Genomic DNA, 27,059 nt, shown 5'->3' with positions numbered 1-27,059 from the left:
GTCCCCTTTGCACAGCTGTAATACCGACACATCCGATTTCACCTTCTCTCTCTCAAATTGCAGGTTAAAACTTATCATGTTGTGGTTGCTATCTCCTAGTGGTTCCTTTACCTTGAGTTCCCTTATCAAATCCGGTTCATTACATAATGAATACCTAATGAATGAGTCAGCTTGCTCAAGGAAGCAAAGTTTGTGTGAAGATCTTCTGGGAAAAATTGATTGATAATTGAGGAGTGAACAGTTGAATACCATTAATTTTTGAAACCAGCCAAAAACAGATCATTTAAAATTAGTTGAGTAAAAGTACTAGCAAATACGAGGTCTTCTGAAGTGATTGACACCAAGCCGTTAGCAACCTGGCAGGTGAGATAGTAAATGATATTTAATGTTATACGTAAAGCATTGCCAATTAGTATGAGAAATAATAACAGTGGTTTCCTTTTGGCGACTGTGTCATTAAGTGCAGACGGAAAAAGGTTTGCTTGTGTGAGTGGACTAGACATTGAAAGCGTTGTTGAACTGTTTAGCAGCAGTCGCCAAGACAAACAAAACGTTAGAGTACAAGTAGGTCCACTTGCACTCCGAGTCCAAGAAACAGCAAATTGTTAAGTCGTTTTCAGCTGAGCGTTGAACTGTGCTGCAAGTTCATTGCAATGAAAGTAATCTGTAAACAAAATAATTGCACCATTCCGCTGTTTTGCATTTGTCGCTGTGCCTATCATTATCATGTATACTGTGTACTCTGTGAACTTCATGTGAACATGGAATTTCATTGCAGCTCTGTATGTATGATGATAAATTAATCTGAACCTGTAAAAAAAAGGCTGCAGGGTAACCAAATAGAGTTTTTTTTAATTATGTAAAGATACAGAGATAATTCAATTTGTGCAGAAGAGCATAACTAGAGGCTGTCAATATAAGATGACAAAAATACCAGTAGGAAATTTCAATTGAAACTTTATCTAAAGAGTGGTGGGAATGGGGAACTTGTTTCACTGGGGGTGGTTGAAATGAATAGTATTGATACATGATAGACTGGGTAAGTATATGTGAGAGAAGTGAAGAAAAGATTAAATCGGTAGATTTCAATGGAAAAAAGACGGAATGTTTGAGTGAAGTATGTGGACTAGAGTCATAGAGTCTCACAGGATGGCAACAGGTCCCACAGCCCAACTTGCCCACATTTTCTTGGGCATCAGAGTCAGGAATCAGGACACAAAATTAAGATTGGCAAATAATCCAGGGATATGGGGAGATTTTAATTTTTGACTATTTTTTAATATGCAATATATCAGCTGAAAAGTTGCTAGAAGCAAACTCGGTTCTAACACAAAAGGGAATTGGCCAAAAAGGTTGAAGGGAGAATTTTGCAAGACCATGAGGAAAGAGCAGGAAAGTGAGATTATTTGCACTGCTGGCTGAGATTTACTCTACATATTTGGAAGAGCAAAATGAGTTTAGAAGAGGAAGGCTGAGAATCCACAAACCTATCTTCATCAATGGGTCAGTGGTGGAGAGAGTCAATAACTTCAAGTTCCTGGGCGTGCATATCTCTGAAGATCTGTCCTGGACCCAGCACATTGATGCAATCATAATGAAAGCCCATCAGCGCCTCTACTTCCTTACAAGATTGAAGAGGTTTGGTATATCGGCGAATACTCTCTTGAACTTCTGCAGGTGTATCATAGAGAGCATATTGATTTGTTGCATCATTTGTTGCATGGTGGTTCAGCAACTCTAATGGCCAGAAAGGAAGGAGATGACAAAAATGATGAACACTGCCCAATCCATCACAGGTGCTGACCTTCCCACCTTCGACAGGATCTACAGGAGGCACCACTTTGAAAAGGCAACCAGCATCACCAAGGACCCATGCCATCCCGGCTATGGTCTCATTTCAAAGAAGGTATCGGAGTCTGAAAACTGACACCCAGGTTCAGGAATAGATTCTTCCGAACAACCATTAGGCTATTGAACTCTATAAACTCCAACTAAATTCTGAACTATGATCTGTCTTGGTTTGTTTTGTATTTTGCACTATAGTGAGTTTTTATTTTTTTGATTTGTTTTGTTTGTTTACTGTATTATCTATTGTGTACTGCGTTTACAAACCTGTTGTGCTGCTGCAAGTAAGAATTTAATTGGAGGTAGACACAAAATGCTGGAATAACTCAGCGGGACAGGCAGCATCTCGGGAGAGAAGAAATGGGTGACGTTTCGGGTCGAGACCCTTCTTCAGACTAAGAATTTAATTGTTCCATTTTGGTACATATGACAATTAAATACTCTTGAATTCGATGTTGAGAAAGTAAGGAATATCAACAAAGTGATGTCAGCTTGAAAGACATATGTTGACTAATGTTGTTAACATGAAGCATTATCATACTGTTCAAATATTTTTACAGTTTTGATCTAGAGACACTAATAGGTTTTTTTTAGCTGTGATCAATGCTTTGTTAGAGCTCTTGGCATTGCAATTGTACAAGCTGGTGGAGTGAATTACATCATGCTCCTTGGGACTCCGAATGAGCCACATGGAGCCAAGTACTATAACAAGTCTTTATTAAGCATATGCAGGGTACCTGGTGTGGGAATCTCAAGTATATAATTTCTGTTCTCTTAAAGAAAACAGATAATTAAATACAATTTTAGTGGTTGCAATTGTATTGTTAACTTCAATATTTTGGGAGTGCGCAAAAATGGTCTCATAGAATTATATATTTACAATGTGAGCACATCTTAACTGACAAGACCATCACAAACTTTTTGTTGAGACTAACTAGTTCAGTTCAGTTTAGTTTAGTTTATCCTCTCGTGTACCGAGATACAGTAAAAAACTTTTGTTGCGTGCTAACCAGTCAGCAGAAAGACATGATAAGGGAATAACGTTTAGTGCAAGGTAAAGCCAGCAAAGTGCAATCAAGGATAGTCTGAGGGTCACCAAAGAGGTAGATAGTAGTTCATCACTGCTTTCTGGTTGTGATAGAGTGACAGTTGCCTGATAACAGCTAGGAAGAAACTGTCCCTGAATCTAGTGGTTCAGGTGCATTTTCACACTTTTACACCTTTTGCCTGATGGGAGAGGAGAGAAGAGGAAGTGGCCGGGCTGCAACTCGTCCTTGATTATGCTGCTGGTCTTGCCGAGGCAGCATGAGGTATATATGGAGTCAAAAAAGGGAGGTTGCTTTGTGTGCTGGTCTGGGCTGCGTCCACAATTCGCTGCCATTTCTTATGGACTTGGATGGAGCAGTTCCCAAACCAAGCTGTGATGCATCCTGATAAAATGCTTTCTATTGTGTATCTGTAGAAGTTGGTGAGAGTTGCAGAGGGCCTGCCAAACTTCCAAAACCTTCTAAGGAAGTAGAGGAACTAGTACACATCAAAATCTCCTGAGGGCAAAAAAAACACAGACACTTAAAATTATTATTGTGAGGACCAATTCTCTAGTTACCACAATTATTGATTGATAGAATAGATATGCCTGTTATCATGGTTGATGTGCTAGAGCCTGATGAGCCTGGAACACGATGCAGAATATCTTAACTTAAATGCCTGTTTTGATGTTGTCCGATTAGCATTGTTCTTTTGTTTATACTTCTAGCCTATGATGAGAATGTCTCTTCATCTCAGTTTCTAAACCATTACCTCAAGTGTCCTGCCATTGTGAGCCAATAACCTGCCCTCTTCACAAGCACAATATTTTATTTGCACAGTTGCAAGTTGCATTTAAAAAAATATTTGTGTTAATAGATACTGCCCTATAACTTCGGAGAGTTGTGAAATTGTGGAATTCTCTGCCACAGAAGACAATAGAGGCCAATTCACTGGATGAATTTAAAAGAGAGTTAGATAGAGCGCTAGGGGCTAGCGGAATATGGGGAGCAGGCAGGAACGGGTTACTGATTGTGGATGATCAGCCATGATCACAATGAATGGCAGTGCTGGCTCGAAGGGACAAATGGTCAAAGTCAATTTTATTCGTCACATGCACCCGAAGGTGCAGTGAAATGAATTTGCCAGCAGCGATACACTTAAAAGAACACACAATATACAATAAAATTTAACACAAACATCCACCACAGCATTCTTCACTGTGGTGGAAGGTAAAACAAAGTTCAGGCAGTTCTCCTCCTTTGTTCACCTGTGGTCGGGGCCATAAATCCCCTGTACTCGCCGCTACGGACGGCCCGATGTACAGGCGCTCTCGTCGGGGTGATCAAAACTCCGAGGTCGGGACCGTCAAACACACTCCATGGCTTTGACGTCCCGAATCGACACTTCAGAATGTTATAGGCCGCGGGCCGGCGGTCGGAGCTCTTCTCCTCCTGCACCTATTTTCTATGTCTATGTCCAATTCCTGATCCGAACTACTTCTCCCTCACATATCTGACCTGTGCCTTGTAGATAAATATAAGGTCTTAGAATGCCAAGAAGTGAGACATTCACCACCCAATGGCCAACCTCTGACCTGCTTTTGTAGTCATGGTATTTATAGAGGTGAACCAGTTGACTAGTTAACAGTGACTCCCAAGATATTAATTGTGGGGGTCTTGACAATGTAAATGCCATTGATGTAATGGATAGGTGCTTAGACACTTTGTTGAAAATTGTTATTGACTAGAACTTGCTTGGTGTAGACTTTACTTGCCACTTTTCAGTCCATGCCTGAATATTGCCCAGGTTTTGCTGCATGTAAGTATGCGCAGCACCATTTGCTGAGGAGTTGCAAATAGATGCAACATAATGAAATTGTCATCAACTTTCTGGCTTTATGGAAGGAAGATCATTGATGAAGCAACAGAGCATAGTTAGGCCTAGGCTATGGGCCCATGGATCTCCAATAGTGATGTCCTGGGCTGGGGTGATTGATGATAACAATAGCATCCTTGTATGAAATGTAACTCCAGCCACTGGACATAGATACAAAATGCTGAAGTAACTTAGTTGGTTAGGCAGCATCTCTGGAGCAAATGGATAAGTGACATTTGAGGTCGGGACCCTTCATCAGACTGATCGTGGGAGAGAGAGTGGGAATTGGAAGCTAGAAAAAAATCAAACATTTGCTTGTGGCTTCACTCTGGCAATGGAAAAGCAGGACAGAAAGGTCAGTATGGGATTGAGACGGGGAATCAAACTGGTTAACAACTGGGAGACGGTACCGAGTCAATGCTTGGTCTCGTCAATGTACTATTGACGAGACCAATGGAACCACGTCGGGAACATGGGATGCAGTAGAAAGGTTAGCAGAGGTGCATGTGAACCTCTGTTTCACCTGTAAGGACTGCTGGAATCCCTGGATGGAGTCAAGGGAAGAGGTATAATGTAGGTTTCCCCTTGATGCTCATTTTGACTGAAAGAAAATACCATGCTCTTCTCAAATTAGAAAATAACTTAGTGAAGCAGGCTATAATTTACCTAGCACAAATCATGTGTGTGAATTATGGTAATTCTACTTGCTTTCTGTAGCATTGAGTAACGTTCAATTTAATGTTAGCTCAATTTCTTGTAAGACAAATTTTACACAGTGGATCAGAGGCATCCACGCTGTTGTCAATAGGCCACAAAATTGTAAAGCCTATAAAAATCAACTCTGTTTCTACATATTTCTCATATTCTGTTTTTTCCAGTGGGAGTTCTTTTGGATACATCATGATAACTCAATCTAAGGCAAATTATCAATATTAGTAAATATTTATAATCTTGAAACATATAAATTATTAGCTGTAGTGTTTGGAACTCCTATTCTCTATGTACATAAAAACAATGCATGAAGTCAAGAAGACCAGGCAGACCTGTTGTGGATTGTAAAGAAAAATAGTAGTCAGGTTCATCTTTTTATTACTAGTGCAGACAGGTATATCTCAAATGCTGGAAGCTGAGCAGACTGCTACTTAGAAATGCAGACAGCAAGGCTGACACATGATGAATCACAGTTACGGTAACAAGGTCAGTTAGTCAAGATGTTTTAACAGTAATTTAGTATTATTTCTATGATGTTATTGGCTAATGATTACATTTACTTGCAGCTTCAATGAGACATCCTTGGTATGATTATGACCAGGTTGTGACAGTCTGGATGAGTCCTACAGACAGTAGTTTCCATTTAACATGCTGAGTATAATGCATCCAGTGAAACCCATCTTACTGTTCATGCCATGGTTATTTTTAATCAATTACAAAGAACAGACATGTAGAGTGTTTTTACATCCTAGAGATATCTCATAGCCAAGAAACTACTTGAAGCTTGGCCACATATTTTGTATCCGGTCACAGTAAGGAATTTGCTCTCTGAAGTTCCATACACAGCAAAATAAGTCAGTTAAAGGACAGAAACATTCTTGTTAATTACTGGTGTTAAATTGGCAAATGTCAGGTTCAACACAACACAACACAACACAACATACACTCACGCCAGATTTGTGAATCTGATGCTTGTATTCACAATTGAGCATTCAAAGCTTTACATTTCACTCTTCTTCTCTCCTTATCTGACACCCTTTTGTCTCCATTTCACCTCTAGCCTTTGTCCGCCCATCTTCCAATCAAACCCCCCTCGTCTGTGTCCTCCTATCAATTGTCAGGCTTTGACTTGCCTCCACCTCTTTTCCAGCTTTCTCCCCCCTACTACAATCAGTTTAAAGAAAGGTCTTGACCCGACATGCCATCTATCCATGTCCTCTACAGATGCTTGTCAATAGAAAATTGGTTGGCAGACAAGAAACAAAGAGTAGGGATTAACGGGTCCCTTTCAGAATTTCAGGCAGTGACTAGTGGTGTACCGCAAGGCTCGGTGCTGGGACTGCAGCTATTTACAATATATATTAATGATTTAGATGAAGGGATTAAAAGTAACATTAGCAAATTTGCAGATGACACAAAGTTGGGTGGCTGTGGGCACTGTGAAGAGGAGGCTATGAGGATGCAGGGTGACTTGGGCAGGTTGGGTGAGTGGGCAGATGCATGGCAGATGCAGTTTAATGTGGATAAATGTGAGGTTATCCACTTTAGTGGCAAAAACAGGAAGGCAGATTATTTTCTAAATGGAGTCATGTTGGGAAAAAGGGAAGTACAACGGGATCAGGGGGTCCTCGGTCATCAGTCAATGAAAGTAAGCATGCAGGTACAGCAGGCAGTGAAGAAAGCAAATGGCATGTTGGCCTTCTTAACAAGAGGAGTTGAGTATAGGAGCAAAGAGGTCCTTCTGCAGTTGTACTGGGCCCTAGTGAGACCACACCTGGAGTATTGTGTGCAGTTTTGGTTTCCCAATTTGAGGAAGGGCATTCTTGCTATTGAGGGAGTGCAGCATAGGCTCACCAGGTTAATTCCTGGGATGGCGGGGCTGTCATATGCTGATAGAATGGGGCGGCTGGGCTTGTATCCTCTGGAATTTAGAAGGATGGGAGGGGATCTTATTGAAACATAAGATTATTAAGGGTTAGGACACGCTAGAGGCAGGAAACATGTTCCCGATGTTGGGGGAGTCCAGAACCAGGGGCCACAGTTTAAGAATAAGGGGAAAGCCATTTCGAACAGAAATGAGGAAAAACATTTTCACACAGAGAGTTGTGAGTCTGTGGAATTCTCTACCTCAGAGGGCGGTGGAGGCTGGTTCTCTGGATGTTTTTAAGAGAGAGCTCTTAAAGATAGCGGAATCAGGGGATGTGGGGAGAAGGCAGGAACGGGGTACTTATTGTGGATGATCAGCCATGATCACATTGAATGGCAGTGCTGGCTCGAAGGGCCGAATGGCCTACTCCTGCACCTATTGTCTATTGTCTATTGACAGGCTGAGTTACTGCAGCACTTTGTGCTTTTTTTGGTACGCCTGAATCTGCAGTTCTTTGTGTCTCCATTCAAAGGTATTAAATCAAGGTAATGACTTACAAAAGTGAGTTCATCCTACAATTAATAATTATGTCTGTATTTCTGGCAGAGAGCAGTGTTTTAGTGTTAGTCACGTACAGCATGGAAACAGGCCCTTTGATTCAACTCGTCCCTGCCGGCCAAGATGCCTCATCTAAGCCAGTCCCATTTTCCCATATTTGGGCAATATCGCTCAATCTTTCCTGTCCATGTGACTGTCCATGTGCCTTTAAGATAATATTATAATACTTACCTCAACTACCTTCTCTGGCAACTCATTCCAAATACTCATCAGTCCTCTGAGAGAAAAAGTTATCTCTCTGTATTAAGTCTTGCCCCTCTCACCTTAAAACTATGTCCTCTTATTTTTGATTTTCCCACAGTGGGTAAAAGACTATGAGCATTTACCCTATATTTACCCCTCATGATTTTATATACCTCTATAACATCACCGCTCAGCCTCCTGCACTACATTTGGGGCAGCACCGTAGTGCAGCGGTAGAGTTTCTGCCTTACAGCGCTGTGTAGCCGAGTTTGATCCTGACTATGGGTGCTGTCTGTACCGAGTTTGTATGTTCTCCCTGTGACTGCGTGGGATTTTTGATTTATTTTTTAATTCTATGCACTTTTCGTTCTTGATTCTTCATGCTCAGATCTTCATTACTGACCATGCACTTATTTTAAATCAACATTAAAACAAAAGTAGGATTTGACACAGATTAAAACTCAACTCAAAACAATTAATTACATTAACTTTTAATTACATTAACTTTCCTGTCCTTAATTTAAGACATCCAATATATTTTAAAAAGTATTTAAATGAGATATAATGATTTCAATGGAATTGAAATGTGGTATAGTGTCACAAATTAACCACACAGTGCAGTTTCCAGTGAATAGTTCTCATGGAGTGGAGTGAAATAATGAACTTTCAAGTGAAAACACTATGTTATATTTGGGGCAGCACAGTGGCGCAGCAGTAGAGTTGCTGCCTTCCAGCGCCATATACCAGGGTTAGATCCTGATGATGGGTGCTGTCTGTACAGAGTTTGTACGTTCCCCCTGTGACTAAGTGGGATTTCTCCAGGTATTCCACTTTCTCCCCACATTCCAAAGAGGTGCCGGTATGTTTGTTAATTGGCTTCCGTAAATTGCAAATTGTCCCATGTATGTAGGGTAGTGCTCGTGTACAGTTGGTCGGTATGGGCCGAAGGGCCTGTTCCATGCTGTATCTCAAGTCTAAAGTCTCAACAATCATTAATGTCAGTTTGCAGTGCTGTTTATGATATTACTTCTGTCTGAAGGAGGGTCTCGACTCAAACCGTCACCCATTCCTTCTCTCCAGAGATGCTGCCTGTCCCGTTGAGTTACTCCAGCTATTTGTGTCTATCTTCGGTTTCAACCAGCATTTGCAGTTCCTTGCTACACACTTCTGTTTAAGATGTGGGCTTCAACAGATGCAGGTTTTCTTGAATTACTGCACTAGACAAACATAATTTTAATAAAATCAGCCAGTGGCTACAATCTCAGCGTCTGTGGTGGTTCATCACGCCTGACATTTGCTAATTTTAAATTCTAAAGTCGTTAAAAAAACAGTGTGTGTTTAGGTTGTGTATTTTTCCACAGTAACAAATTCCTTAAAGTATTACATACAATGAATATAGTGTGTGGAATGTTTGTGTCTCTGGTTCAGTTGATGTTTGTTGAATGTACAGCTGTAAATGGATTTGAAGCTTTTATTTCCATTAGGATGAATAGTCATTCTTCGTTACCTCCAGTGTACTTGCAGGCAACTTGTTGATAAAGAAAATGTTCTTCAAAATCACATTAAGACAATTTATCTAAGGTGAAAGACAAAAAAATTACTAACGGGTATTGTGTGGTGTTTAGTTGATTGCTTAATACCAGATATTATGAAAACTGGAGCAGTTGCAATGGGCAAACTGACTATACTGAGTAGAGTTTCTGAACAGTGCAAGTTCTCAGGTAAAAGAAGCATTTTATCATCAGGTTCCAAAGAAAATTATGTGTCATAGTTGTGTACTGTGCAATTTGTTATTTGCTTCATAACTGGAAATATTTACAGCAAAAACTGAAACTCGGCACAAAATATGTAGTCAGCAGTTGAATTGACCTTGAGTTGAACTATTTATATCTTGTGGGGCTGAGTGGTGAGATGCGGGGCTGGAAATGGAAGAAGGCAGGAAAATGGAAGAGATCTTGTGTTCCGCTATCAATATGCGTTGAAATCACTCTGCCATTTCTCACCTTAAACCTCTCTGCATTGTTAAACCCCTGTCCCACGGTGAGAGTCCACCCACGAGTTATCCCGAGTTAAAAACAAATCAAACTCGTGATAATCACGTAGAATGAATGTAGCGGTAACGTCGGAGCTCGTGGACGTAACTTAGCGACTCGTAACGCCAACGGCTTGTACTCGGGAAATGTGTTAACTCGTGAAAATTTTTCAACATGTTGAAAGATTTCCACGAGTCAAATATACTCTTGAAGGAAAATGTTGATACTTTTAAACTCGTTGTAATACCGTAGTAGCCCGTGAGTTTACCGTAGTGACTCGTGAGTTTACCGTATTAAATCGTAGGTTTGGCCTGAGTGCCAGAAGTGACATGTTGAGGATTAGTCAGATCTTAATGGAAAATTTTACAGTGATCTAACAATTCATTTTCAGTGAGTAATGCCTTTCAATGATTGATGCCAGACCTTGAACAAATGCAGTTCAAATGGACACCCGTTGCCTTAGCACAGCAAGGCTTTTAGTATTACTAACTCTTAGGGAAGGGCAAGGATTAGTTAGTCATGCAGCTCAATCAAACATTCAATGCAGGACAATGTTGAGTTGATGCAGCTTCATTGAGTTGTCCTGGTTTTCTTTGGAAAGCGAGTTAAGCCTTTCTCAGATGCAATCGTAATGTGATTCATCTCAAGTTAAAGAGGCAAATGCAACAAGTTTGAGCAATTTTGGAAGGATTGTTTCTTGAAACAAACTGCTCTAAAATGTTTTGACATGCGTTTCAGGAAGTTGGGAAGGAAGTTTATAGAAGTATAGAAGCTGGGATGTAATGTTAAAATTGTACAAGGCATTGGTGAGACCAAATCTGGAGTATGGTGTACAATTTTGGTCGCCCAATTATAGGAAGGATGTCAACAAAATAGAGAGAGTACAGAGGAGATTTACTAGAATGTTGCCTGGATTTCAACAACTAAGTTACAGAGAAAGGTTGAATAAGTTAGGTCTTTATTCTCTGGAGCGCAGAAGGTTAAGGGGGGACTTGATAGAGGTCTTTAAAATGATGAGAGGGATAGACAGAGTTGATGTGGACCAGCTTTTCCCTTTGAGAATAGGGAAGATTCAAACAAGAGGACATGTCTTCAGAATTAAGGGACAGAAGTTTAGGGGTAACATGAGGGGGAACTTCTTTACTCAGAGAGTGGTAGCGGTGTGGAATGAGCTACCAGTGGAAGTGGTGGAGGCAGGTTCGTTGGTATCATTTAAAAATAAATTGGATGAGAAGGGAATGGAGGGTTATGGTATGAGAAGGGAATGGAGGGTTATGGTATGAGTGCAGGCAGGTGGGACTAAGGGAAAAAAGTTGTCCGGCACGGACTTGTAGGGACTAGATGGCCTGTTTTTGTGCTGTAATTGTTATATGGAATTGTAAATACTAGTTTAAACCAAAGATAGATACAAAATGATGGACTAACTCAGCTGGTCAGGCAGCATCTCTGGAGAAAAGAAATAGGTGATTCGTTCTTCAGGCTGGGTCTTAGCCTGAAGAAGGGTCCCAGCCCGAAACGTCGCCTACTCCTTTTCTCAAGAGATGTTGCCTGGCCCGTGGAGTTACTCGAGCATTTTGTGTCTATCTTTGGTTTAAACTAGCATATAACCATATAACAATCACAGCACGGAAACAGGCCATCTCGGCCCTACAAGTCCGTGCCGAACAACTTTTTTCTGTACTGACACTTTTGAAAAATATAAAAGTGGATAAGTCTCCAGGTCCTGACAGGATATTCCCTAGGACATTGAGGGAAGTTAGTGTAGAAATAGCCGGGGCTATGACAGAAATATTTCAAATGTCATTAGAAACGGGAATAGTCCCCGAGGATTGGCGTACTGCGCATGTTGTTCCATTGTTTAAAAAGGGTTCTAAGAGTAAACCTAGCAATTATAGACCTGTTAGTTTGACTTCAGTGGTGGGCAAATTAATGGAAAAGATACTTAGAGATAATATATATAAAGTATCTGGATAAACAGGGTCTGATTAGGAACAGTCAACATGGATTTGTGCCTGGAAGGTCATGTTTGACTAATCTTCTTGAATTTTTTGAAGAGGTTACTAGGGAAATTGACGAGGGTAAAGCAGTGGATGTTGTCTATATGGACTTTAGTAAGGCCTTTGACAAGGTTCCTCATGGAAGGTTGGTTAAGAAGGTGCAATGGTTGGGTATAAATGCAGGAATAGCAAGATGGATTCAACAGTGGCTGAATGGGAGAAGCCAGAGGGTAATGGTGGATGGCTGTTTATCGGGTTGGAGGCAAGTGACTAGTGGGGTGCCTCAGGGATCTGTGTTGGGTCCTTTGTTGTTTGTCATGTACATCAATGATCTGGATGAAGGTGTGGTAAATTGGATTAGTAAGTATGCAGATGATACCAAGATAGGGGGTGTTGTGGATAATGAAGAGGATTTCCAAAGTCTACAGAGTGATTTAGGCCATTTGGAAAAATGGGCTGAAAGATGGCAGATGGAGTTTAATGCTGATAAATGTGAGGTGCTACACCTTGGCAGGACAAATCAAAATAGGACGTACATGGTAAATGGTAGGGAATTGAAGAATACAGTTGAACAGAGGGATCTGGGTATAACCGTGCATAGTTCCTTGAAGGTGGAATCTCATATAGATAGGGTGGCAAAGAAAGCTTTTGGTATGCTAGCCTTTATAAATCAGAGCATTGAGTATAGAAGCTGGGATGTAATGTTAAAATTGTACAAGGCATGGCGAGACCAAATCTGGAGTATGGTGTACAATTTTGGTCGCCCAATTATAGGAAGGATGTCAACAAAATAGAGAGAGTACAGAGGAGATTTACTAGAATGTTGCCTGGGTTTCAACAACTAAGTTACAGAGATAGGTTGGATAAGTTAGGTCTTTATTCTCTGGAGCGCAGAAGGTTAAGGGGGGACCTGATAGAGGTCTTTAAAATGATGAGAGGGTTAGACAGAGTTGATGTGGACAAGCTTTTCCCTTTGAGAATAGGGAAGATTCAAACAAGAGGACATGACTTCAGAATTAAGGAACAGAAGTTTAGGGGTAATATGAGGGGGAACTTCTTTACGCAGAGAGTGGGTGGCGGTGTGGAATGAGCTCCCAGTGGAAGTGGTGGAGGCAGGTTCATTGGTATCATTTAAAAATAAATTGGATAGGCATATGGATGAGAAGGGAATGGAGGGTTATGGTATGAGTGCAGGCAGGTGGGACTAAGGGAAAAAAAAAAAAAAATTTGTTCGGCATGGACTTGTAGGGCCGAGATGGCCTGTTTCCGTGCTGTAATTGTTATATGGTTATATGGTTATATGGTTTCCCTTAGTCCCACCTACCTGCACTCATACCATAACCCTCCATTCCCTTCTCATCCATATGCCTATCCAATTTATTTTTAAATGATACCAACGAACCTGCCTCCACCACTTCCACTGGAAGTTCATTCCACACCGCTACCACTCTCTGAGTAAAGAAGTTCCCCCTCATGTTACCCCTAAACTTCTGTCCCTTAATTCTGAAGTCATGTCCTCTTGTTTGAATCTTCCCTATTCTCAAAGGGAAAAGCTTGTCCACAAAGCTTGGAAGCATCTGCAATTCCTTCCTTCCAAACTTCCGGAAACGCATGTCAAAACATTTAAAAGGTATAAACACATAGCAAATAGGTGCAGGAGTAGGCCATTCAGCCCTTTGAGCCAGCATTGCCATTCAATATGATCATGGCTGATCATCCAAAATCAGTGCCCCGTTTCTGCGTTCTCCCCATATCCCTTGATTCCGTAACCCTAAGAAATTTAAACATGGGAGGCTTTTTATAGTGAAAAAAAAAACTGCATGACATCATTTTTATCATGTGATGATATTTCCACACGTCGGTAGTCGTTGTTGGCTCAAGAGTAACTCGGAAGAGGAACTTGGTAACTCGGGAGAGGAACTTGGTACATCGCAGAAATGAGAAGTAAACGGCAAACTTAGACATACACGTGGGAACTCGTTGAAACTCGTGAACATAGAATCTCGTAGAAAACCACGAGTTTGATTTTTTTCTTTAACTCGGGATAACTCGTGGGTGGACTCGCACTGTGGGACAGGGCTATCACAATGTTGATTGCTTTTTTTGAATCTATGCACTTTTCTTTCTTGATCCCTCATGCTTAGATCTTCATTACTCACCCTACACTTTTTTTTAAATCAACATGTCTAAAAATAAGAATATGACCCGGACTTAAACTTAACTCCAAACAATTAATTACACTTCAAGTATATTTGCATTAACCTTTTTGTACTTAACTTAGTACATATTTAATATTTTTCAATATATATTTAAATGAGATATAATGGAATTGAAATGTGGTAGAGTGTCCCAAGTTAACCACACGGTGCATTTTCCAGTGAATAGTTCTCATGGAGTGAGGTGAAATTATAAACTATCAGATGAAAGCACTCCTTCTTCTTATCGAGTCCACACACAGGATTAGAAGTTGTTCAGCCAGAGCTGAACACACCTCTCGGCATCTGCATACAATGGTGTCTGTCTTGTCGCTTCTTGTGCTTCTTGTGCGCGGTGGTGGAAAGATTGGTGGAAACAGGGCCGCGACGTGAACGCTCTTTCCTTGACCCCATGAAAGCACTAACTGCCCAGAATTTGTGGTGAGAGGTGGGCCAACCGTGCACACAGCTCACCTGCGAATGAAGATGATGCTTTCCAAGTACAACTGGCTACTTCTTAGCAAGACCTTTTTGTGTATAAATCCTGTTATGGGGTCAATAGTGGGATGAGTTGGGGTCAATAGTGGGATGGAGGGAGAACAAGCTCCATCCATGTAAGTATTGATAAAAAAATTAACAATTGGCTAATCATTCAAAAACACAAAATATTGAACGTGAATATATTTTTAATGGTTCATTCAAAACCATTAAAAATATATTCATTTATTTAAAAAGTTAAAACAATATTTAAAGCGTGGAAAAGCAAAAACAGCTAAATGTTAAATTAAACATATGTAAGTTAATCCTTATTTCTTCCATTGAATCATCGGGCAAGGATCACAGCTACTCCACGGAATCTAACGTTGGAACTTTGTTGTCACTAGAGCATAATTAACAGTAAACTCGCAAACATGCAAGTTTGGGGCTTCTACATTTGCACTTATCATGAATTGAATGCAAATAAATGAAGAAATTCACCTCAGAAACTGACCCAATTCTGCAGCCTTGCCAGGTTTGTAGGTTAATTGGCTTGGTAAAATTGTAAATGGTCCCAAGTGTGTGCAGGATCGTGTTGGTGCACAGGGATTGCTGGTCGCCACAGATTTGGTGGGCCTATGGGCCAGTTTCCATGTTGTATCTAAACTAAAAAAAACTAAACTAATCCTATGCAGGCCACGAGCCATGTTTGTGAATACTCTGTAAATACACAACTGAAAAAAATATATATTTTGAAAGATTGTCATTTTTATGAGAGCAGATATGGTTAAAAAAAAAGTGTAGTCTTACTTTACAGGTAATCTGCAATACGATATAGATTCTTGTTCGGTGAGGTGGCATGAGCTGAAGGGTTTTCCAAAAGAACATGCTTATTCTGGCTGTAATAAATTGCCCCTCCCAAGTTTGCATATATAGCAAAACATATATCATTTTGTGCATTTAATATTTCTGATTTTGCTTTGAAATAACACCACCAAATAAATGGTCAGGTTATTTAGATGTTTTTAATTTGTTGGGTGGATTGCTGTATAAGTAACTTGCATGACATGGAAAATTAATTAATTGACTGTAAAGTGTACTTAAACTAATAAGCATAGTGTGTTCTTACTAAATATAGATCTATTTTCTCTTATTCAGGTTCAAACAACACATGAACTTGTAAACATTCTGTCAAAATTTGCTGTGGCGACGTATTGATTTAACCTTTTCTATTTAGATTTTTTTATTTTTTGTGTGGCAGTTTGCTAAACCTGCAAGCTTAAAATAGTATAGCAGGGGAAACCTGGCATTTGAGACTTATGAACAGACAGGCAGATGTGTGTCTCCTCACCAAATTGAACGGAAAGATTGTGAAAATGCCAATGCATACAAGGAACTGTGAATCAGAGTGGGTAAATCCAATCGAAAATTCAGTATAGAAGATAATGGAAGGGAAAAAAATCTGAATTAAAAAAAAAAAAAGGAAATCAAAAGAACAAAGCAAATCAAAGTAAATCCAAATCTTTTAATAGAATTAAACGTCACCTATTCATGTTCTCCAGAAAACGGTCTTTTTTGTAAACCAGCATCAGCAGTTTCTTGTGTCTCCTTCTTAATAAAAATAAATTCCATTTTAAAGTTTATTTTAACTATTAGAAACAGAAGGCATAAACCTAATTTATGAAATTTATGTTTTGTTTAGTTTATTGTTGTCACGTGTACCGAGGTACAGTGAAAAGTTTTTTTTTGTGTTCTATCCAGTCGGCGAAAAGACCATACATGATTACAGTCAAGCTGCCCACTGTGCACAGATACAGGATAGCGGGTATAATGTTCAGTGCAAAATAAAATCCAATTAAAGATAGTTTGATGGGTTCCAATGAGGTAGATGGGAGATCAGGACCATTCTCTAGCTGGTGAGAGGCCGTCAGTTGCCTGGAAACTTCTGGGAAGAAACTGTCCCTGGATCTGGAGGTATGCGTTTTCAAACTTTTGTACCTCCTGCCTGACAATGGGAGAGGGGAGAAGAGGAAGTGAGACAGGTCCTTGAATATGCTGACCCCCCCTGCTGGGACAGCCTGAAATGTAAATGGAATCAATGGAAGGGAGGTTGGTTTGTGTGATGTTCTGGGCTACGTCCACAACTCTCTGAAATTAATCCCCTTTCAGTGGAATTGGTTGAATAGCAGTAAATTAGCACACTATGTGTCTAAAAGGGGTTCTGATAAAGGAAATAACTTGGTTCTTAACTTTGCTTGGCATGTATAGTTTGTGTTTTCCGATGCGAGTGGTAATGTCAGCATTTGCGTACATTGCAGATTTTCGTAGCAAATCACAAACCTTCAAATAACAGGTAAATACAACCCAAGCTCATTACTTCTTTCCAACGTGTCCATCTAAATTTTTTTGATATAAGTTTTTTTGCCTTCCGTCACAGCGAGGAGGAGATTCGCTGTGATGGATGTCAGTGTAAATTGTTTGTGTCTTGGGTCTTTTTTTTCATGTGTGTATGACTGCAGAAACAACATTTCATTTGAGCCTCTATGAGGTTCAAGTGACAAATAAATTGTATTGTGTATTGTGTGTATTGTGTAAATGGATCAGGAAGGCTGGGAGTATTTTCAAGGATGAGCACCATCCTGACCATTCTCGTCATCAAAGGCTTCAAAGGCTTCATAGCAATCCTGGCCTGCTTAGTGGAGATACTCCCGGTGCCCTATCTCTTACCACCCTTTCTTCAACTTAGACATAGAAACATAGAAAATAGATGCAGGAGTAGGCCATTCGGCCGTTCGAGCCTGCACCGCCATTCAATATGATCATGGCTGATCATCCAACTCAGTATCCCGTAACTGCCTTCTCTCCATACCCCCGATCCCTTTAGCCACAAGGGCCACATCTAACTCCCTCTTAATTATAGCCAATGAACTGGCATCAACTACCTTCTGTGGCAGAGAATTCCAGAGATTCACCACTCTCTGTGTGAAAAATGTTTTTCTCATCTCGGTCCTAAAAGATTTCCCCCTTATCCTTAAACTGTGACCCCTTGTTCTGGACTTCCCCAACATCGGGAACAATCTTCCTGCATCTAGCCTGTCCAACCCCTTAAGAATTTTGTTAGTTTCTATATGATCCCCCCTCAATCTTCAAAATTCTAGCGAGTACAAGCCAAGTTCATCTAGTCTTTCGTCATATGAAAGTCCTGACATCCCAGGAATCAGTCTGGTGAACCTTCTCTGTACTCCCTCTATGGCAAGAATGTCTTTCCTCAGATTAGGAGACCAAAACTGTAGGCAATACTCCAGGTGTGGTCTCACCAAGACCCTGTACAACTGCAGTAGAACCTCCCTGCTCCTATACTCAAATCCTTTTGCTATGAATGCTAACATACCATTCGTTTTCTTCACTGCCTGCTGCACCTGCATGCCTACTTTCAATGACTGGTGTACCATGACACCCAGGTCTTATTGCATCTCCCCTTTTCCTAATCGGCCACCATTCAGATAATAGTCTGCTTTCCTGTTTTTTGCCATCAGTGGATAACCTCACATTTATCCACATTATACTGCATCTGCCATGCATTTGCCCACTAACCCAGCCTATCCAAGTCACCTTGTAGCCTCCTAGCATCCTCCTCACAGCTAACATTGTCCCCCAGCTTTGTGTCATCCGCAAACTTGGAGATGTTGCATTCAATTCCCTCGTCCAAATCATTAATATATATTGTAAATAGCTGGGGTCCCAGCACTGAGCCTTGCGGTACCCCATTAGTCACTGCCTTCCTTTCTGAAAAGGACCCGTTTCCATTATGAAAAGGACCCGTTTACTCCTACTCTTTGCTTCTGTCTGCCAGCCAGTTCTCTATCCACAGCAATACTGAACCCCCAATAACGTGTGCTTTAAGTTTGTATACTAATCTCTTATGTGGGACCTTGTCGAAAGCCTTCTGAAAGTCCAGATATAACACATCCACTGGTTCTCCCTTATCCACTCTACTAGTTACATCCTCAAAAGATTCTATAAGATTCGTCAGACATGATTTGCCTTTCGTAAATCCATGCTGACTTTGTCTAATGATTTCACCACTTTCCAAATGTGCTGCTATCCCATCTTTAATAACTGACTCTAGCAGTTTCCCCACTACCGATGTTAGACTAACTGGTCTGTAATTCCCCGTTTTCTCTCTCCCTCCCTTTTTAAAAAGTGGGGTTACATTAGCTACCCTCCAATAGAACATAGAACATAGAACATAGAAATTAGGTGCAGGAGTAGGCCATTCAGCCCTTCAAGCATTCAATATCATCATGGCTGATCATCCAACTCAGTATCCTGTACCTGTCTTCTTTCCATACCCCCTGATTCCTTTAGCCACAAGGGCCACATCTAACCCTCTTAAATATAGCCAATGAACTGGCCTCAACTACCTTCTGTCCTCAAATCCTCAGGAACTACTCCAGAATCTAAAGAGTTTTGAAAAATTCTCACTAATGCATCCACTATTTATGGGGCTACTTTCTTAAGTACTCTGGGATGCAGCCTATCTGGCCCTGGGGATTTATCGGTCTTTAATCCATTCAATTTACCTAACACCACTTCCCGGCTAACCTTGATTTCACCCGGCTAACCTGGATTTCACTTGAACTTGAACTTGGTCATAAAAACACCTGACCACCTTCCAATTTATTCATTACTACTTCCTATTTCTTAAACACGTATGTATCCAAGCTGCTGCTTGGGTTCCAAGTTTTCTTACACGTGTTACTTAAAAAATCAACGAGAAGATTTGCACTTAGAACCTTTCATGAGCTCAGGGTAGTCAGATCTCAATGGGTCAGGCAGCTTCAGTGGAGAGAATGAACAGACAATGTTTCAGGTTGGGATCCTTCTTCGGGCTGGAAGATTGCAACCTTCACGTGGTCCGCCCTGTTTCGACTAATGCAATCAACTCGACATGCACAAATGGAATATCAAGTAGAGATAGATATATATGCCATTTATTGTCACTATACGTGTACAGTGAAACTGAAAGCTGCTCGTACTCAGTGCATACATACAATTTAGCACAAAAAACAAGAAACAGAAAAAAAAACAAAAAACAGAAGGGAGATGGGGGGGGGGGAATAGGTGCACAAATTCTGCGGCGCTACATACATATATACATATATACAGATGGAAGTCCGTGTTGGGCGGTGTAGTCAGTGCATGTGTGAATTTGAATTTATAGTAGATATAATTCTCGGAAAGCAACTATTCCTGAGTCTGTTTGTCCTGGATTTGATGCACCTATAGCGCCTTCCAGAGGGCAGCAGGTCGAACAGTCCAAACGCAGGATGGGAGCTGTCTTTGATGATCTTCTTTGCCCTGCTAAGGCAGCGGGAGGTGTAGATGTCCATCAGGGAGGGGAGAGGGCAGCCAATGATCCTCTGCGCTGTCCTGGTTACCCTCTGAAGCCTCTCCCTGTCTGCCATGGTGCAGCTGCCATACCATGCTGTAATGCAGTATGTCAGCAGGCTCTCGATGGACGAGCGGTAGAAGGTCAGCAGCAGGTTAGAGTCCAGGTTGTGCTTCCTGAGGACCCTCAGGAAGTGCAGCCGCTGCTGAGCCTTCTTGATGACCGCTGTCGTGTTGTCCGTCCAGGAGATGTCAGCAGCGATATGGACGCTGAGAAACCGGAAGGTGTTGACCCTCTCCACACACTCGCCGTTGATGTGTAGGGGGGCTAAGTCGGTGCTGTGCCTCCTGAAGTCGACAATGAGCTCTTTTGTTTTCCTGGTGTTCAGAGCCAGATTGTTTTCTGAGCACCAGGTTGTCAACTTCAGGACTTCCTCTCTGTAGGCTGTCTCGTCTCCCTTCGAAATAAGTCCGACCACAGTAGTGTCGTCAGCAAATTTGACGATGCGGTTGTTGTTGTGGGCCGGACTACAGTCGTAGGTGTAGAGACAGTATAAGAGGGGGCTTAGCACACAGCCCTGTGGGGAACCGGTACTCAACCTGCGAGTGGAGGAGAGGTGGGGGCCGAGTCTCACAGTCTGGGGCCGGTTGGTGAGGAAATCCTTTATCCAGGCACATGTGACAGTGGGGAGGCCGAGAGTGACCAGTTTACCAATGAGAATGTCCGGAATGATTGTATTAAAGGCTGAACTAAAATCCACAAAGAGCAACCGGACGTAGCTCTGCCCCTGCTCCAGATGGCTCAGCACAGAGTGGAGAGCTACGGTGATGGCGTCTTCTGTGGATCTGTTTTGGCGATAGGCGAATTGGTGGGGGTCGAGGTCTGGTGGTAGATAGTCCTTGATGTGCTGGAGGACCAACCTCTCGAAGCACTTCGTGATTACCGGAGTGAGGGCCACAGGACGGTAGTCATTAAGGCTGGTGATGGTAGACTTCTTCGGCACAGGGACGATTGTGGCTGATTTTAGGCAGGACGGAATAACTGCCTGGGCCAGGGAGAGGTTGAAAATTCTGGTGAAGATGGCAGTGAGCTGGTGGGCGCACGCTTTGAGCACCTTACCAGGTACTCCATCTGGGCCGGTAGCCTTCTTGGGGTTCACAAGTTGTGCTGTTCACAAGTTGTCCAACAAATTTAGGCTGTGCACGCCACACAAAAGTAGAAGAAGATCTTTCTTCAAACTGAACAGTAAAAGGGGGTTGGTTTGGTCGCAGGTAGATACTGTATGGTGGTCAAAAAGGCTTTTGGCACATCGGCCTTCATCAATCAGAGTATTGAGTACAATACAATACAATACAAATTTATTATCATTTGAGCCCCAGTGAGACTCAAACGAAATGTTGTTTCCACAGCCATACAAACAAAGACACTGTCTTACAGACATACACATAATTAAATTCACACAAACATCCATCACAGTGAAGCCACTGTGATGGAAGGCAAGTCTTTTCTCTCCCCTGTTCTCCGTGTCTCTCCCGATGTCCAAGCCCCAGGCGGGCGATGATGAGTCCCACGGCCATTTTAGGCCGCGCGGGGCGATTTACGGCCCCGCTCCCGGTCTGAAAGTCACAATGTTGGAGCCCCCGGCGGGCGCTGGAATGTCCCACGGCCATGAAGCCGCGCCGGGTGATGTACGTCCCGCTCCGGGTCGTTCCAACCCCGTGACACCGGCTGGAGAAGTCGCGTTGCGGGAGCTCCGGGAAGCGGTCTCTCTCTCTCTCCTCCCAGACCCGCGAGCTCCCGATGTCACAGTCCACCGGACCTGCGGCTGCGGCTGCGTTGCTGGAGCCTCCGAGCCCCAGGAGTCGAGTCGCAGCAGCGAGTCACCGCCGCTCCCCACGCTCCGAGGCCGGCCACCCCCGACGATGGTGAGTCCGCAGCTCCGCAGCTCCGCAGTCTCCCGAGCCCCCGGGTCGTTCAGGCTGGAGGCCGCTCCACGGTGCTAGGCCCCAACGACAGCCGAGACCCGACAGGGAAAAAGTCGGGTCTCCCGGACAGGGAAGAGATTTAAACACAGTTTCCCCCCCCCCCCCCCCCCCCCCCCGCCCCCACACATTTACACATTTAAAAACTACTATAAAAAAACAGCAAACACTACATTTAACTAGACATCAAACAGCAAACACTACATTTAACTAGAGTATCGAAATTGGGAGGTCATGTTGCAGTTGTATAAGACGTTGGTGAGACGGTATTTAGAGTATTGTTTAAGAAAGAACTGCAGATGCTGGATAATCGAAGGTAGACAAAAATGCTGGAGAAACTCAGCGGAAGCGAAGGAATAGGTGACGTTTCGGGTCGAGCCCTTCTTCAGACTCAATTGAGTATTGTGTTCAGCTCTGGGCACCTTTTTTTTGGAAAAATGTTGTCAAGCTGGAAAGGGTTTACGAGGATGATGCCAGGACTAGAGGGTCTGAGCTATAAGGAGTTGAGTAGGCTAGGACTATATTCCTTGGAGTGCAGGAGGATGAGGGGTGATATTATGGAGGTGTATAAAATCATGAGAGGAATAAATTGGGTAGATGCAGCAGTAGCCGTAATTGTCAAGAGTAGGTGAATCGAGGACCAGAGGACATAGGTTTAAGGTGAAAATTTAATAGGAATCTGAGGGGTAACTTTTTCACACAAAGGGTGGTGGGTGTATGGAACAAGCTGCCAGATGAGGTAGCTGAGGCTGGGACTATCCCAAAGTTGAAGAAACAGTTAGACAGGTACATGGATAGGACAGGTTTTGAGGGATACGGACCAAGCACAGGCAGGTGGGTCTAGTGTAGCTGGGACGTGTATGGGCAAGTTTCCACACTGCATCACTCTATGACTCGATCTAAACTGAACAATATAGCACAAATATAAATATGAATGATACAACAATATAGTCTGAACAAGGGTCCCGAGCCAAGGGTCACCCATCTTTTTTCTCCAGAGATGCTCCTCCAGAGAGTCACTCCACCAATCTGTGTATATTTTTGGTATAAACCAGCATCAGCAGTTCCTTGTTTCGAGATAAAGCACAAAAGTCGTTTGCCCAATAATCAAACTGGTAATAAGTCCATTTTGTATAATATTACACTGGAAAGTGCACTTTCATTTTTTTTTTGTAATCACTGCTAAGACATTGGTAATAAAGCATTTGTTGTCCAAACTGCCATGTGTTCACATGTTGTGGGTTTTTTCAATGTCACTTTCAATTCAGAGCCAATTTGCTCCCATAATAAGTTGTAACTGTAATCACAAGTTCACAAAGTATAGTAGAATTAGACCATTAGGTCTACTCCGTCATTCAATCATGGCTGATCTCTGCCACCTAATCCCATTTTACTGCCTTCTCCCCACAACCCTTGACACCCGTTCTAATCAAGAACTTGTCCATCTCTGCCTTAAAAATATCCACTGACGAGGCCTCCACAACCCTGTGTGGCAATAAGTTCCGTAGATTCACCACCTTCTGACAAATGAACTTCTTCCTCACCTCCTTTTTAAAAGAGCACCCTTTAATTCTGAGGCTATGACCTCTGGTCCTAGACTCTCCCACCAGTGGAAACATCTTATCCACATCCACTATATCTGTGCCTTTCATTATTATTTATGAATTTATGAATCCTTTATGAATTTCAAGAATCCCTAAGAAATCAGTCATATTTGAGTGAACTTTTGAATTGTGACTGAAAATAAGCATGAACATTTCAAACTTTACTGAAATCTTTCCTATTGGTGAGTACAAAATTGCTGTTAGAGACATTTTTGGAGCTTCGGATCTTGGGAAGTATTATTTCCCTGCAAAGATGGCGGCGCGCACAGTCGCAGCGGCCCCTCGGGAGATAGTCAGAGCATTAAAAAGTGAGTGTTGTGTGTTTTGTCCAGTCTGTCCAAGATATATGTACTGCAGGAACATGCTCCTAAACATCGGGGCAAAAGGGCGCGTAGTAATACGGGGCGGTAGTAATACGGGCGGGTTTTGGTGCGATTTAGACCAAATACGCCGCTATGGACTACTATTACCGGCTGCGAAGCCAAACATATCGGCCGCAGATATGAATACGACCGGAGAGAGGAGGCGGGAGAGGAGGAGGAGGCGCAAGCGGTGTGAGAGGAGGCAGAAACGGGGTAAAAGAGCAGGGTCTTACACGAGGCGGAGACGGGGGGAAAAGAGCAGGCATTCACGCTAGGCTAACAGCTAACCCCACCCGACCAACAGTGCCCTCGCTTCTCCTCTCTAATGTCCGCTCCCTGGACAACAAACTTGACGAACTGCGTCTTCTCAAAACAACATACAGGGATATAAGAGACTGCCGTGTGGTTGTTTTCACGGAATCATGGCTCCACGGTAACATCCCGGACACGGCGATACAGCTGGAGGGAATGACATTGTTCCGTGCAGACAGAGAGGCAGCTAGCTCTGGTAAGAGCCGAGGTGGAGGCCTGTGCTTGTACATAAACAAGGACTGGTGTGTGAACGCTAAGATAGCCGGGAAACACTGCTCTCCGCTGATAGAATTCCTCATCGTGAAATGTCGGCCTTTCTATCTGCCGAGGGAATTCTCCGTTGTTTTTGTTGTGGCTGTATATGTTGCTCCAAGTGCTAATGTAAATTCTAAGGCCAACGAAGCACTGGGAGCCCTGCATGACGCTGTCAGTGAGTTCCAGACCAAATATCCTGATAGCTTCATTGTGGTGGCCGGGGATTTTAATCACACCAGCCTTAAGACTGTGCTCCCAAAATTCAAGCAATATGTGGATTTTGAGACCAGGGGAGAGAACATCTTGGACTTGGTTTACACCAGTGGTTCCCAACGTGGGGCGTACGCCCCACAGGGGGGCAATTTGATTTTTAAGGGGGGCAATTGAGCGCGACTGAGGAGGTCTGGGTCCAAATTTTCGATTTTTATTTTTTTGGATTTTCCATCAGGTAAACATATGTAGTTTATGTTTCAGATGTTATTTTGAGTAAATAATTTTTTTGGGGTAAAAAAGGTCTTTATTGTGTAGTTATTACATAATCACCGCGCCATCGCTCTTCATGCACGTCGCACGAAGCGCGCGAGGTCATGGGAGAACCTTATTTATTGAATTGGATTTAGAAATGTGATTCAAAGAGCTTTTGCTACGTTACCCTTATAATATCTATTTCCTCCGTTTTCTATCAAGGGAAAGCAAGGGGGGGGCATCTGGATTTTAGAGGTGATTAGGTGGGGCATGGCCAAAAAAAGGTTGGGAACCACTGGTTTACACCAACACCCCAGAGGCTTACAAGGCAGCCCCACGCCCTCACCTGGGCCACTCTGACCACATTTCAGTGTTTTTAACACCAGCCTACAGACCTCTGCAAAAACAAGTCAGAGCGGAGAGAAAACACACCAGGGTCTGGCCCGAGGGAGCAGCCTCAGCACTGCAGGAATGCTTCCTGCACACTGACTGGGATGTGTTCAGGACAGCAGCATCCTATGATGACCTCATCAACATCGAGGAGTACGCAGAGACTGTAACCAGCTACATTGCCAAGTGCACCGAGGATGTCACTATCATGAAAACCTTCACTGCACTTGGAAATGAAAAGCCATGGATGACCGCAGAGGTGCGCGCACTGCTGAGGGCTCGTGATGCAGCCTACAGAGCCGGTAACACAGCCGCTCTTCGATCTACCAGGACTGCACTGGAAAAAGGAATCAGGGTAACGAAACGTGCCTACGCGGGGAAAATCCAGGGACACCTCTGTGACACAGGAGACACCAGGAGGATGTGGAAGGGAATCCAAACACTGACAGAGTACAAGGCAAGGCAGCAGGTAACCGACACGGACACTTCTCTCCCAGATGAACTGAACAACTTCTTTGCATGTTTTGATGCAGCAAACACCACACCCAAGGGGAGAGCCAGCCCCTGCTTACAAACCGACCAGCCAGTCCTGACCATAGACACAATGGACACACGGAGAATCCTCTCTAAGGTCAACCCGTGGAAAGCAATTGGACCCGACAACATCCCAGGATGTGTGCTCAAGGAATGTGCTGAGGAGTTAGCAGATGTGCTAACAGACATCTTTAACATCTCCCTTAGTCAAGCCATTGTCCCCACATGCCTCAAAACTTCCACAATAATCTCAATAGCGAAGAAACCAGTTATTGCCTGCCTCAATGACTACCGCCCTGTCGCCCTGACCCCAATAATAATGAAGTGTTTTGAACGCCTGGTGAAACCCCACATTACTGCCAGCCTCCCCTCATCGTTAGACCCCATCCAGTTTGCCTATTGCCCCAACCGTTCTACGGAGGATGCCATCTCTACCACGCTGCACACAGTACTCACGCATCTGGAAAACAAAAACACATACGCCAGAATCCTGTACATTGACTTCAGCTCAGCGTTTAACACCATCATCCCACAGAGACTTGTGGAGAAACTAACCCTGCTGGGCCTCAACACCACCCTGTGTCACTGGATCTTGGACTTTCTGACAGAGAGACTGCAGTCAGTCCGTGTTGGCAAGAACACTTCAGGCTCGATCACGCTGAGCACCGGCTCCCCTCAAGGCTGTGTCCTCAGCCCGCTGTTGTACACATTGCTCACACATGACTGTGCTGCCAGATTCAGGGACAATAAGATCATAAAATTCGCGGATGACGCAACAGTGGTGGGACATTTTTATGATTGGTTTTACTGTATTTTAACATTGTTGTTTTACCTGCTTTTAACTATTTATACTGTTCCATCATCAGGGACTGGATTGTTTTTAGTGTTATTATGTGTGGAATGTTTTAAATTTCATGTGCGATGCTCTGGTAT

General features: G+C 42.8%; 1 protein-coding gene across 1 annotated transcript in view; it reads left to right on the top strand.

Annotated features, from left to right (window-relative positions):
- Positions 1–27,059, top strand: part of srfbp1 (serum response factor binding protein 1) — a 233,218-nt gene that overhangs the window by 172,650 nt on the left and 33,509 nt on the right. The window lies entirely within an intron of this gene.

Source organism: Leucoraja erinacea, chromosome 3, assembly GCF_028641065.1.
Source record: "Leucoraja erinacea ecotype New England chromosome 3, Leri_hhj_1, whole genome shotgun sequence".
Lineage (NCBI taxonomy): Eukaryota > Metazoa > Chordata > Chondrichthyes > Rajiformes > Rajidae > Leucoraja > Leucoraja erinaceus.
The sequence above is the reverse complement of the archived record's forward strand: the minus strand, read 5'-3'. Positions and strand labels throughout refer to the sequence as shown.